This window comes from Schistocerca piceifrons, chromosome 8, assembly GCF_021461385.2.
Source record: "Schistocerca piceifrons isolate TAMUIC-IGC-003096 chromosome 8, iqSchPice1.1, whole genome shotgun sequence".
Lineage (NCBI taxonomy): Eukaryota > Metazoa > Arthropoda > Insecta > Orthoptera > Acrididae > Schistocerca > Schistocerca piceifrons.
The window spans coordinates 44793513-44809253 of NC_060145.1; positions in this window are offsets into that span (position 1 = coordinate 44793513).

Below are 15741 nucleotides of genomic sequence, written 5' to 3' on the forward strand. Positions count from 1 at the left end.
GTTGTGTTTCACTGTATTTAGGCATAGAATACTACACTGAAGCGCCAAAGAAACTAGTATAGGCATGCGTATTCATATATAGAGATATGTAAACACGCAGAATACGGCGCTGCGGTCCGCAACACCCGTATAAGACAATAAGTGTCTGGCCCAGTTGTTAGATTGGTTACTGTTGCTACAATGGCAGGTTATCAAGATTTAAATGAGTTCGAACGTGGTGTTACAGTCGGCGCACGAGCGATGGAACACAGCATCTCCGATCTACCGATGAAGTAGCGATTTTCCCGTACGACCATTCCACGAGTGTACGGTGAATATCAGGGATCTGGTGAAACATCAAATCTCCGAAATCGCTCAAGCCGGAAAAAGCTCCTTCAAGAACGGGACCAACGACGAATGAAGAGAATCGTTCAACGTGACAGAAGTGCAACCCCTGCGCAAATTGCTGCAGATTTCAATGCTGGACCATCAACAAGTGTCAGCGTGCTAACCATTCAACGAAACATCATCGATATGGGCTTTCGGAGCCGAAGGCCCACTCGTGTACCCTTGATGACTGAACGATACAAAGTTTTACGCCTCGCCTCGGCCCGTCAACACCGACATTCCACTGTCGATGACTGCAAACATGTTGCCTAGTCGGCCGAGTCTCGCTTCAAATTGTATTGAACGGACGGACGTTTACAGGTATGGAGACAACCTCTTGAATCCATGGACCCTGCATGTCAGCAGGGTACTGTTCAAGCGGGTGGAGGCTCTGTAATGGCGTGAGGCGTGTACATCTGGAGTGTTATGGGAACCCTGATACGTCTTGATACGACTCTGACAGGTGACACGTACGTAAGCATCCTGTCTGATCGCCTGCATCCATTCATGCCGATTGTGCATTCCGACGGACTTGGGTAATTCCAGCAGGGCAATGCGATATCCCACATGTTCAGAATTGCTACAGAGTGGCTCCAGGAACACTCTTCTGAGTTTAAACTCTTCCGCTGGCCACCAAACTACCCAGACATGAACATTATTGAGCATATCTGGGATGCCTTGATAGGTGTTATTCAGAAGACATCTCCAAACCCTCGTACTTGTAAGGAATTATGGACAGCCTGCAGGAGTCGTGGTGTAAGTTCCCTCGAGCACTACTTCGGACATTATTCGAGTCCATGCCACATCATGTTGCTGCACTTCTGCGTGCTCGCGGGGACTCTACACGATATTAAGGAGGTGTATCAGTTTCTTTGGCTCTTCGGTGCACTACTCTGCATTTTGTAAAGTGCACAGTTTTTCATTTTTGTACATGTAGAACTCTGCAGCAGCCTAATGATAAAGAGATAGATGGAATAAATGTATGGAAAATGACTGTAGTTGCCAAAAGAACTATGATTGTACCCAGGGATGCACCTCTTCGAAACAAATCGACGGCCACAAATGTGTTTCTTCAGGGTGGGCCCACCTGTTGCCAAGGCTGTTTCGACTACGCTGCAGAAGTTTCACTGGGATACCTCACACACCCTTCACACACACAGTCCCAGTCTCTCCCCATACGATTTGCATGGTCTTCGAGACCTGAAAAAAAACTTTCGTGGCCGTCGATTTGCTTCGGACAAAGAGATGCACACCTAGGTAACAAACATAATCCCGTAAGCAACTGCAAACATTATTCTATGAAGGCATTGACCGTCTTGTCTCACAGTGGGGTAAATACATTAACAGTTATGGCGATTACTTATGAAATAATAAACAGTTTACTTACTCTTTTTTCGACCTGCCTCGTTTCCATTTGACCGCGTCTTGCACGTCCTGCTTGCTTCATCCGTGATGGGTTATTTTGTTCGCAAGGTAGCAGAATTTCTTAACATCGTCTACTTCGTAGCCCCCATTTTTGATGTTAAGTGTATTGATAATGCTATTTCTGACAGTCCTCTTTTCTTTCGTTTTTCTTCAGTTTACTCTCAATCCTTATACTGTACTCATTAGAATATTTATTGCATTCAAGACGTCCTGTAATTCTTCTTCACTTTCACTGCAGATATAAATCACACTGGCGAAAACTGTCATCGACATAATAATTCCAATCCCAAAGAAAGCAGGTGTTGACAGATGTGAAAATTACCGAACTATCAGTTTAATAAGCCACGGCTGCAAAATTCTAACACGAAATCTTTACAGATGAATGGTAAAACTGGTAGAAGCCGACCTCGGGGAAGATCAGTTTGGATTCCGTAGAAATGTTGGAACACTTGAGGTAATACTGACCCTGCGACTTATCTTATAAAATAGATTAACGAAAGGCAAACCTACGTTTCTAACATTTGTAGACTTAGAGAAAGCTTTTGACAATGTTGACTGAAATGCTCTCTTTAAAATTCTGAAGATGGCAGGGGAAAAATACAGGGAGCGAAAGGCTATTTACAATTTGTACAGAAACCAGATGGCAGTTGTAAGAGTCGAGGGACATGAAAGGGAAGCAGTGGTTGGGAACGGAGTGAGACAGGGTTGTAGCCTCTCCCCGATGTTATTCAATCTGTATATTGAGCAAGCAGTGAAGGAAACAAAAGAAAAATTCGGAGTAGGTATTAAAATCCATGGAGAAGAAATAAAAACTTTGAGGTTCGCCGATGACATTGTAATTCTGTCAGAGACAGCAAAGGACTTGGAAGAGCAGTTTAATGGAATGGACAGTGTCATGAAAGAAGGGCATAAGATGAACATGAACAAAAGCAAAACAAGGATGATGGAATGTAGTCGAATTAAGTCGGGTGACGCTGAGGGAATTGGATTAGGAAATGAGACACTTAAAATAGTAAAGGAGTTTTGCTATTTGGGGAGAAAAATAACTGATGATGGTGGAAGTAAAGAGGATATAAAATTTAGAGTGGCAATTGGAAGGAAAGCGTTTCTGAAGAAGAGAAATTTGTTAACATCGAGTATAGATTTAAGCGTCAGGAAGTCGTTTCTGAAAGTATTTGTATGGAGTATAGCCATGTATGGGGGAGAAACATTGACGATAAATAGTTTGGACAAGAAGAGAATAGAAGCTTTCGAAATGTGGTGCTACAGAAGAATGCTGAAGATCACATAACTAATGTGGAGGTATTGAGTAGAATTGGGGAGAAGAGAAGTTTGTGGCACAACTTGACTAGAAGAAGGGATCGGTTGGTAGGACATGTTCTGAGGCATCAAGGGATCACCAATTTAGTATTGGAGGGCAGCGTGGAGGGTAAAAATCGTAGAGGGAGACCAAGAGATGAATACACTAAGCAGATTCAGAAGGATGTAGGTTGCAGTAGGTACTGGGAGATGAAGAAGCTTGTACAGAATAGAGTAGCATGGAGAGCTGAATCAAACCAGTCTCAGGACTGAAGACCACAACAACAACGTCCTTTCACTCCGAATTTTAATACTACTCTTGAACCCCTCTTTTACATCAGTCATTGCTTTTTCTGTGTGGTGGTTGAAAAGTACGAGCGTAAAACGATATCCCTGTCTTACAAACCTTTTATTCCGGCACTTCATTCATGGTCTTCCAGTCTTATTGTTCCCTCTTAATTCTTGTACATATTATATATTACCGGTCTTTCCCTATAGCTTACTCCTATTTTTGTCAGTATTTCGAACATCTTATACCATTTTACAATGTCGAACGCCTTTTTCCTCTAAAAGTGTCTTGGGTTGTTCTTAAGGCTCGTTTCCGGTATCATTATCAACGTGAGAGCAGCCTTTCTGGTCCTTTACCTTTCCTAAGGCAAAATTATCCTCGTCTAACAACCTCAATTTTTTCCCGTTCTTCTGTATATTAGTCTTGTTAGCGACCTTGATGCATACGCAATTAAGCAGATTGTGCAGTAGTTCACGCACTTGTCTGCCGCTACTATCCTTGTAGTTATCTCAAAAAGTCTAACGTTACTGTTTGTATTCTCTGCGAGTAACACTTCCCTGGGGCACGCGTAAAGTTACTTCCACTTCTATCAATGACTTCCCTTTCAAGATAACATACTGAATCCTCCACAGCAATAAATCATCAGTCCAGGAACAAATTTTGTCCCATACGATCGTAATTTCGTTATTCATCGCTGGTACCAACTAAACATTTTATATTAACTAGTTTCACAGCTTCAAAATGCTAAATATGAATTAGAACATGTATCAAATCACACTACATTTTTATACAGTAGAATATCAACTATCCAGTGATACAGGTTTTTTTAAAGAAATTACCTAAAGGTGTGGCCAGAACAGAATGTGGCAATTCGTTAAAGAACCTGTGACAATTGACGTCGGTCTTCCAAGTCCCTCCCCCTCCCCATCTGTCCACTTGCAACCCGCGCTTTTGGGCACTGTAGCATTCGTCTGGTTCTCCGGATAAAATTAGATTTACAAAAATCTGAAATAAGTTAGCGTATTTTAAGTTACAGGACAGGTTGTAAGTTAGCCTATGGTGGGCGTCTGGCTTCACTTGCCTATGTAAGCTGATTACTGCGGACTACCTTCCACACTCAAGAATGCACCTGTGTTGCGCACGGTGATCTGGGCTGTCAACGAACCCCCAGTATGGCTCTGGGTGAGCTGTCTAACTTAACGAAGCAAGTATGATTAATTTGATTTCCCTACTGCCTACCTGTCTAACTGATTTTCCCCTCCAAAAAGAAGGTGGCAGGTGGGAAGTGTCAGGGAACAGAGCATCCGGATTGGAGAAATGCTATAATTAATTAAGAATCAATGATTTATTGTCTAAATGACATTGTTTCATAAACTGTATATGAAGTTAGTACTAAAGGTGTTACGTATCTGCTTCGGGGAGACTGATTCCGTAAAAACAGTAAGACTGTAGGCCACCAAGTTTAAAAATTTAAATCTCAAAATCATTTGAAAGTAACATCTGCAACTTAACTTTTCGATGCAACTTATAGCATGTATAATTAAAAATAAGTTTACTAGTTTCAAACTTTGCAATGCAGTTTTGTAGATTTCGTTGACAAAAAATATTTATGTAGGCACTTTTAATTTTTTTAGATAGTCCATGTTTATGTGTAATGGAAAACGTGAGCAATTAGTTACATGACTTTTCATGCATGACGCTTATAACTCATCTCAAGTGACAATTTGGTTTTCTCAGTGTCCTTGTGGATGAACTGCTGCTTCCTCTTACGATTTTTTCATTTTATTTTATGGGTATATATTATAATTTTGACTTAAACGTAACATAATCTAAATTACTTGTTAATGACAGTGTCGAAGTGCTAGTTAGTAATTATGTAAATTCGAAATTGCAGTTGTGGGCTGGTGTGGCCGAGCGGTGCTAGGCGCTACAGTCTGGAACCGCGCTACCACTACGGTCGCAGGTTCGAATCCTGCCTCGGGCATGGACGTGTGTGATGTCCTTAGTTTAGTTAGGTTTAATTAGTTCTAAGTTCTAGGGGACTGATGACCTCCGAAATTAAGTCCCATAGTGCTCAGAGCCATATGAACCATTTTTGCAGTTGTGGAATTTGTAATAAATATATGCAGTCTGTGGCGAACTAGACGGTGAACACATGCCAAATACAAAAATGCCACTTTTTTCAGTGTTTACGGCAGATTCTAGATAAGAATTTGTCCGAAAAGTACAATATCTGACAAAAAGCTGAGTCTCCCAGAAGACACGGTCGGATGTCAATGTAACTTCTCACAGGTACACACCATTGGCGATTGTGTACATGACTGGAGTTTCAGTTGTGTACGACAGACAGAACAGCCACCAGAGCACATTTAGTTGTTTCCGTTTAGTATTGTTACCCTTTCTGGTAGGGTATATATGGTGTAAGGTGGCTATAATTTCGCACCTTACAAGCACCCATCCACATACTTTGCCGTGGTCTACAAACACAATTAGGTATCATGAGATAGGTTGTACATCGTATATATGAATATATAAAAGAGACTGACAATGTTGTGTACGCATTGTAAATAACTGTTAACGCTTATTCCATGAAAGGTGACGGAGTGTCTTTATTATCAGCACGGCGGAATGAATGATTGCCTGTACTAGTAGAGGTGGGAAAGACAGTGGAAATGAAACGGCAGGCGGAATTCAAGCCCTGGGTAGAAGGCCCACACAGGTTTGGTGGTTCAACTACACACAGGAAGTGCCAAAGCGGACAGTCTGGATACCTGAGCGCGAAGACGCAATACAGGGGGGGCCGGCCGCTGTTGTAATAGGCCCGGAAGGATAACCGCATAATACTTCCGAACTCTGTAAATCTTGGACGCAGGTGAGAGGAACGAAGAAGCTGCACCTCGGAAACCATGCAGGCTGGGTTATTTCCAAGGATTTTTACTCAGAAGCATACCATTGTACCAGTATAGGTTTTTCCTCGCAAACTTTCAGCGCTGGACGACAAAGAAGAATCTGTAGAGAGGGAGAATATTCCGTGGTTTCGGGAATATGATATGTTTTCCTAATTAAGATGGTGGGGATGTGAGCCTTGCTCTGAAGCCAGCGGCGGAGACACGAGGTCTTCTGTTTTGAGCTCCCATGTGCGACGGTCGCTCGGTGTCAGCTTTTGTTGGTGCAGACGGACTTGCTGTCTTTGCTTTCAGGAGAGTTTATAGATAGAACAATTTAGGCACTGTACTGTTGCGACCAATACGATTCTGGACTCCACCTCCGGGTTGGAAGTCGTTGTTGAGAACGCAGCGTTCAGTAATTGAGAGAACTTCTCCTGCCTATACTTACGCTGAGACGTTATCTGAACTCCGTCCTTGTGGCTGGTAGTTCGCGTTTCTCGTCTGTAGAACACAGAGAGGAGAAGACAGTATTAGAGTATAGTAGTCAGAGGACCGCCTTCTGCCGTCCTGCCGGCCGCGGTGGTCTCGCGGTTCTAGGCGCTCAGTCCGGAAACACGCGACTGCTACGGTCGCAGGTTCGAATCCTGCCTCGGGCATGGGTGTGTGTGATGTCCTTAGGTTGGTTAGGTTTAAGTAGTTCTAAGTTCTAGGGGACTGATGACCACAGACGTTAAGTCCCATAGTGCTCAGAACCATTTTTTCTGCCGTCCTAGTGTTTGAAAGAGTTTTATTTTGTGGCTGGAGTTCTTCCATCGACGCAGACGTGTACGAGAACCAGTACGCCGACGCAACAGACGCAGTACATACGGTGATACCGCAAATTGCTTCGGCTTATTAGGGCTATAAAGCTAAACAGCTGTGATCACGTTAGTTTATTTCCACTGAGGTTCCACACGACTGTAGATCGTCTTTGAAAGTAGTGTCTTCTAGTGTTTGGTACGTAGATAATGTCAGTCATTTCGTGTTATTTATGTTAGATCGCGTCGCCATAAAAGGGGGCAGAGTTGGGCAATTAATTAATAATTTTACTTAGGATATATAGACATTTGTCATAGAGGGTGTTTTTTTTCTTTTTTTTTAAATCTGCAATGAACGTATAATACCCGGCCGGTGTGGCCGAGCGGTTCTAGGCGCTTCAGTCTGGAACCGCGCGACCGCCTCGGACATGGATGTGTGTGATGTCCTTAGGTTAGTTAGCTTTAAGTAGTTCTAAGTTCTAGGAGACTGATGACCTGAGAAGTTAAGTCCCATAGTGCTCAGAGCCATTTGAACAATTTTTTTGAACGTATGATAAGAAACAACGTTTATCATTTAGTAGTGTTAGTTACCTTCATCATTCATTTATGTTTAGATTGTAATTTATGGGATTAAGAGATCGTAAGATCTGCTTCAGGGGGTAGTCAGACAGGGCCAAATCATCGTTTTAGCGTTTATTATTTTCCGTTGCGCACATTCATTTTACACCCGCCTGGAGTAGCATCATGGAATGGGGCTTCAACGGCGCCATATGTTAAGTGATTACTGTGAAGGACATGGCGATGCCGTGTACTGCTGTGAAACGGCGTTATCAGCTACTTGCAGTGTTCGAAAGGGGCCACATCATGAATCTTTATGTGGCCAGCTGATCGAATCATGCAATATGCACCTTTGTGGCGCACTTGGATGTGACAGTGGACCGATGTTGGATTGCATCTGATCGTAGGGTCAGGCATATTCGTCATCAAGATTCCAGGTTACCATGTCGCACCATCACAAGAGAAGATCGCCTTATTGTGCACTAAGCACATCGTAACTCCTTCAAATTTGCGCCCGGTATTCAAGAACAGAAGTTAGACTCCTTGCAACATTCAGTGTCGTCCTCCACCATTGATCGGAGACCAGCAAGAGCCAGACTAGGGAACTACCGTCCAAAGAGTAGGCGGCTGTAAACACCAGAACACAAACGGTTGCGTTTGGGGTGACGCCATGACCAAGATGCATGAATTTCTGATGAATGGCATTGCAATGTGTTCAGCTATGAACCGTGGTTCTACACTACCTCGGATGACCGCTGTCAGCGACCTGGTTAGGGATCCCATTCTTCCAATGTTTTGGAGAATCACAGCGGTGTTACCCCTGGCATCATGGTGGGGGGGGGGGGGGGGAGCCTTCGGGTATGATCCTGCGTATTATTAACCGCTTCAGCTGTATTTAGTCCTTTATTACTGGATGACTGCGGTTTCGTGGCACTAAAACCCATATCTTTAGGTGAACATATGACCTGAAGACGTGGCTTTTAGTGCCACGAAACCTATAGTCATCCAATAATAAAGGACTAAATACAGCTAAAGCGGTTAATAATACCCAAGATGACTATTCATGACTGTGGGTGCTCTACCTAGAAGATTGTCTGCAGCTTCGGGTATGACTTCACGTCACGGATGGTAATGATTGAGGGAACTCTGACGGCATAGCGGTATGCCACAGACATCCTGTATTACCTTTCATGTGGCAGAATCATGATGCCATAGGATATTGCTTGTCTACATAGGGCACGTATCTCCATAATTTTTGTCCGCTTGACGTCGAGAATCTCAGGTACAAGGTCTCCAAATCGGTCCCTAATGCTTGGGACCCGTTCGGATATCAACTCCATGCCAGCGCCAGTATCCAGGATATCAAGAACCAGTCGTAGGCCTTCTTGTCTCAGGAACAATACAACAGTTCGATGACTTCGTTCCCAACCGAATCAGTGCACGCATCCAGGCCAAAGGAGAAATAACGTCGTACTGCCAAGTCCTTGATAAATTTGCCTTGATTTTGTAATAACATCACATATCCTCTCAAGCCATGACGTTTCATTTCGTTCTATTCTCCCTTTCTGGTACTTCACTTTTTTGTCAGGCAGTATATTTTGCTCGAAAAATCTGGGAAGAACTTTCGAGAAAAGAGGCCTCATGCAGAAGGTCCAGGACAGGCACCCTGCCGGTCAATTACTACGCATCCTTTCAAGCGCAGGAGAATCGCTATGACGCGGTACGTTTGGACGTAATGTCATCCGTGCGCGCCCCAATGTGGTCTTCCCTAGAGGGAATATAATACACTACTGGCCATTAAAATTGCTACACCAAGAAGAAATGCAGATGATAAACGGGTATTCATTGGACAAATATATTATACTAGAACTGACATGTGATTACATTTTCGCGCAATTTGGGTGCATAGATCCTGGGAAATCAGTGCCCAGAACAACCACCTCTGGCCGTAATAACGGCCTTGATACGCCTGCGCATTGAGTCAAACAGAGCTTGGATGGCGTGTAAAGGTACAGCTGCCCATGCAGCTTCAACACGATACCACAGTTCATCAAGAGTAGTGACTGGCGTATTGTGACGAGCCAGTTGCTCGGCCACCATTGACCAGACGTTTTCAATTGGTCAGAGATCTGGAGAATGTGCTGGCCAGGGCAGCAGTCGAACATTTTATGTATCCAGAAAGACCCGTACAGGACCTGCAACATGCGGTTGTGCATTATGCTGCTGAAATGTAGGGTTTCGCAGGGATCGAATGAAGGGTAGAGCCACGGGTCGTAACACATCTGAAATGTAACGTCCACTGTTGAAAGTGCCGTCAATGTGAACAAGAGGTGACCTAGACGTGTAACCAATGGCACCCCATACCATCACGCCGGGTGATACGCCAGTATGGCGATGACGAATACACGCTTCCAATGTGCGTTGACCGCGATGTCGCCAAACACGGATGCGACCATCATCATGCTGTAAACCTGGATTTGTCCGAAATAATGGCGTTTTGCCATTCGTGCACCCAGGTTCGTCGGTGAGTAATCGCAGGCGCTCCTGTCTGTGATGCGGCGTCAAGGGTAACCGCAACCATTGTCTCCGAGCTGATAGTCCATGCTGCTGCAAACGTCGTCGAACTGTTGGTGCAGATTGTTGTTGTCTTGCAGACGTCCCCATCTGCTGACTCAGGGATCGAGACGTGGCTGCACGATCCGTTACTGCCATGCGGATAAGATGCCTGTCATCTCGACTGCTAGTGATACGAGGCCGTTGGGATCCAGCACGGCGTTCCGTAGTACCCTCCTGAACCCACCGATTCCATATTCTGCTAACAGTCATTGGATCTCGAGCAACGCGAGCAGCAATGTCGCGATACGATAAACCGCAATCGCGATAGGCTACAATGCGACCTTTATCAAAGTCGAAAACGTGATGGTACGCATTTCTCCTCCTTACACGAGGCATCACAACAACGTTTCACCAGGCAACGCCGGTCAACCGCTGTTTGTGTATGAGAAATCGGTTGGAAACTTTCCTCATGTCAGCACGTTGTAGGTGTCGCCACCGGCGCCAACCTTGTGTGAATGCTCTGAAAAGCTAGTCATTTGCATACCACAGCATCATCTTCCTTTCGGTTAAATTTCGCGTCTATAGCACGTCATTTTCGTGGTGTAGGAATTTTAATGGCCAGTAGTGTAATTGGTTCTTTTGTTGGGCTGTGTTGTAGTTTCTCGCAGTACAGGCGGACAAGCCACCACAAGTACTTTACCGTTGCCCGCCCCGAGGCAGCTCCGTGACTGGACTCAGTCGCCACAGTGCGGCCGGGCGGTCCTGTGCTGAGGAGTCCTTAGCGGGCTGCGACGCAAAGTTTTCTCGTTAGGCGCAGCCAGCGGGCGACCGCCGTCACGTCATTCGCAAGTTTTATGGGGGCCGCCGTGAATCTTGTGCTCTTCTCCACCCCCCTGCCCGCCTTATCTGTCTGGACAGTCCCAAGCCGCACGCCGCGTGACTGCCAAGTCGTCATGCACGCTCCTTCTCTCTCTCTCTCTCTCTCTCTCTCTCTCTTTCTTTCTTTATTTCTCTCTTTCTCTCTCCCTGCCACCCCCAAGGTATCATTAATTTTGTTGAGCCCAACCTACGTAGGTAGGAATGATCATCAAAATAAAATAAGAGAAATCAGAGCTCGAACAGAAAGGTTTAGGTGTTCGTTTTTCCCGCGCGCTGTTCGGGAGTGGAATGGTAGAGAGATAGTATGATTGTGGTTCGATGAACCCTCTGCCAAGCACTTAAATGTGAATTGCAGAGTAATCATGTAGTTGTAGAAATAGAGCCTTCAACAGCTTCTTTGCGAGAGTAATTCGGAGAGCAACTTCCGTTTAGATACTGCTCTCGAGGGACGAAAAAGGGTAAGACACTGGGAGAAGATTTTTTACAAAAGGAACTTGCTAAATCATTTCCAAAACGTTTGCGTAACAAGACAGTTCCCCAAAACTGGAACATTCTTGATGTTCTCTTTTCTTTCCAGAAAAATGGCAGAGAAAAAATTAAAAAAGCTGGAGACCTATCAACCTTCTGTGCGTAATGTGCAAGACATTCACTAAACGTATCACTGAGCAATAAGAAAAAAAATTGTTCAGTTTAATCCATCAGAGTAACAAGATAACTTTAGAAATGAATGTAGCCAAGATGTGAACGTAATTGTGGTATGGGGAAACTCTTTACAGCGACAACAGATTCTGAGAAAGCTGGTGACTCAGTTGAAATTCTGTAATAACGGACGTTGACAAAGCGAGGCATTTTTTTTTTTCAACCTGTGTTAGTGGAGTGAAGTTCATGAAGGCTGCTGCTTCCATTCGGCTACATCAGTATAGTGAGAAATTAAATATGTGGAGTCAGGAAGATTCAGTACCATGAGAACTGTACTCATCAAAAACCTACGAAAGTAAAGAGGAATCTTTACACTGAGAAAATGACGACGGAACACAACATCCGATCAAAAGTACACCACTGGCCATTAAAACTGCTACACTACAAAGATGACGTGCTACCGACGCGAAACTTAACCGACAGGAAGAAGATGCTATGATATGCAAATGATTAGCTTTTCAGAACATTCACATAAGGTTGGCGCCGGTTGCGACACCTACAACTTGCTGACATGAGGAAAGTTTCCAACCGATTTCTCATACACAAACAGCAGTTGACCGGCGTTGCCTGGTGAAACGTTGTTGTGATGCCTCGTGTAAGGAGGAGAAATGCGTACCATCACGTTTCCGACTTTGATAAAGGTCGGATTGTAGCCTATCGCCATTGTGGTTTATCGTAACGCGACATTGCTGCTCGCGTTCGTCGAGATACAATGACTGTTCGCAGATTATGGAATCGGTGGCTTCAGGAGGGTAATACGGAACGCCGTGCTGGATCTCAACGGCCTCGTATCACTAGCAGTCGAGATGACAGGCATCTTATCCGCATGGCTGTATCGGATCCTGCAGCCACGTCTCGATCCCTGAGTCAACTGATGGGGACTTTTGCAGGACAACAACCATCTGCACGAACAGTTCGACGACGTTTGCAGCAGCATTGACTATCAGTTTGGAGACCATGGCTGCGGTTACCCTTGACGCTGCGTCCGCAACTCGTGCTCGTGCGGTAGCGTTCTCGCTTCCCACCCCCGGGTTCCCGGGTTCGATTCCCGGCGGGGTCAGGGATTTTCTCTGCCTCGTGATGACTGGGTGTTGTGTGATGTCCTTAGGTTAGTTAGGTTTAAGTAGTTCTAAGTTCTAGGGGACTGATGACCATAGCTGTTAAGTTCCATAGTGTTCAGAGCCATTTTGAACCTTGACGCTGCATCAGAGACAGGAGCGCCTGCGATGGTGTACTCAACGACGAACCTGCGTGCACGAAAGGCAAAACGTCATTTTTTTCGGATGAATACAGCTTGTGTTTACAGCATCATGACGGTCGCATCCGTGTATGGCGACATCGCGGTGAATGCACATTGGAAGCTTGTATTCGTCATCGCCATACTGGCGTATCACCTGGCGTCATGGTATGGGGTGCCACTGGTTACACGTCTCGGTCACTTCTTGTTCGCATTGACGGTACTTTGAACAGTGGACGTTACATTTCAGATGTGTTACGACCCGTGGCTCTACCCTTCATTCGATCCCTACAAAACCCTACATATCAGCAGGATAATGCACGACCGCATGTTGCAGATCCTGTACGGGCCTTTCTAGATACAGAAAATGTTCGACTGCTGCTCTGGCCAGCACATTCTCCAGATCTCTCACCAATTGAAAACGTCTGGTCAATGGTGGCCGAGCAACTGGCTCGTCACAATACGCCAGTCGCTACTCGTGATGATCTGTGGTATCGTGTTGTAGCTACATGGGCAGCTGTACCTCTACACGCCATCCAAGCTCTGTTTGACTCAATGCCCATGCGTATCAAGGCCGTTATTACGACCAGAGGTGGTTGTTCTGGGTACTGATTTCTCACGATCTATGCACCCAAATTGCGTGAAAATGTAATCACATGTCAGTTCTAGTATAATATATTTGTCCAATGAATATCCGTTTATCATCTGCATTTCTTCTTGATGTAGCAAATTTAATGGTCAGTAGTGTAATTGTGGTATGGAGAAACTCTTTACAGCGACAACAGATTCTGAGAAAGCTGGTGAGTCAGTTGAAATTCTGTAATAACGGCCGTTGACAAAGCGAGGCATTTTTTTTTTCAACCTGTGTTAGTGGACTGATGAATATGTTCATGAAGGCTGCTGCTTCCATTCGGCTACATCAGTATAGTGAGAAATTAAAAATGTGGAGTCAGGAAGATCCAGTATTATGAGAACTGTACCCAGCAAAAAACTACGAAACTAAAGAAGAAGCCTTACACTAAGAAAATCAAGACAGAACACAATATCTGATCAAAATTATCTGTACCCCTAACAGTGGACACTGATACGGGATGTAGCCACCCTTCGCCATTATGAACGCTTGATTTATGTTGGAAACATTCCCAATGACGTGCCTGAATGTCTGAGGAGGACTGCCAGCCCATTCTGCCTCAAGATCCGAAACCAAAAAAAGATAGTGATCATCTTCCATATTCAGGTCTCCAGCAAGTCGATGTTCTGACTAGTTGCTTTGGTGCTCCATTGCTTTCAGACAAGGACTCTGGGCAGGCCAGTCACTGTCAGAAATGTTAATGACCATAAACTATTGTCTCACTGTTGCTGCGTTATGACAGAGCGCAGAGTCATTTGATTAAAATAGTCTCCTCGGGATTGTTCTTCTACCGTGCGCAGTACATAAGGCTGTAGCAAGTGGTCAAATCCTTCCGCATATAGCCTTTTCTTAAGTGCAATAAGGGGACCAGGCCCTAACACGAAAACACCCCCGTACCGTAACACCACCTCCTTCCCACTTCAGTGGTGCCGCTACAGGCATGTAAGGTTCCCCAGCCATTTGCAAAACCCGAACACTTCCGTTGCATTGCGTGATTCATCACTCAAAATCATTCGTTTCCAGTCTTCCACTGTCCAGTGAAGTCGCTCTGTGTACCACGTGTAGCGTCGCTTCGTACTTACTGTCGAAATTTGTAGCTTATAAGGAGCTGCTTTACCTTTGTACACCGTTCACTTTAATTGTGATAACTGGACTGCTGGTGGCACTTTGGAAACTCACGAATTTCCTTCGCTGCTTTCCCGCTATTTCTTACATTCACCCTCCACAGTGCTCGACGATGTCCGTCCTCCAGTACATGAGGTCTGTCTGTTCTCAGTGTAATTGTGGTTCTTCCTTCTCGTTTCTACTCCACAATCACATCATCAAGAGTTGGCGTGGGCAGCTTTAGAATGGTTGAAATGTTCAAAAAATGGTTCAAATGGCTCTGAGCACTATGGGACTTAACATCTATGGTCATCAGTCCCCTAGAACTTAGAACTACTTAAACCTAAGGACATCACACAACACCCAGTCATCACGAGGCAGGAAAAATCCCTGACCCCGCCGGGAATCGAACCCAGGTTGAAATATTCTTGATGTATTTGTCACTCAGTTTACATCCAGTGACAAGTCCACGTTCGAAGTTACTGAACTCATCACCCATTTTGCTGTTACTGCTTTATGCAGACAACACAGTACCCGCCGCCTCGTTTTACTCGGGCGGGTCAGCCTCTTGTGACGTCTAGCTGTCAGTTCCGCGTTACATACTGGTGTCCGGATACTTTTGACTAGGTACTGTACGTGTTGATGAAACATGTCTGCACTACCTTTGTTTTTCTGACAGCACCGTGCTGTTTGCCTCTCGTACCGATCAGTTACAGTTACGAGTAGAAGAACCTGCGGGAGAAAATCAATTACAATTATACTAAAATACTGTAAAACCAACATATCGAAAACAGAATTGTGAAAATTGACGATGCAGGTACAGAATAAGTTCAAAATAATGCCAGAATCGACAAGGGAAGAAATAACAAAAGATTAAAAACCGCCTGCAGTGCCTTTAATAAAGTAAACGGTGTTTTAGGAACAAATAAATTTAAAAATCAGTGTATTACGCCAGTTTTAACTCGCGTGAGTTAAACATCATCTTTTAAAGCTAAACCATTCAATAATTACTG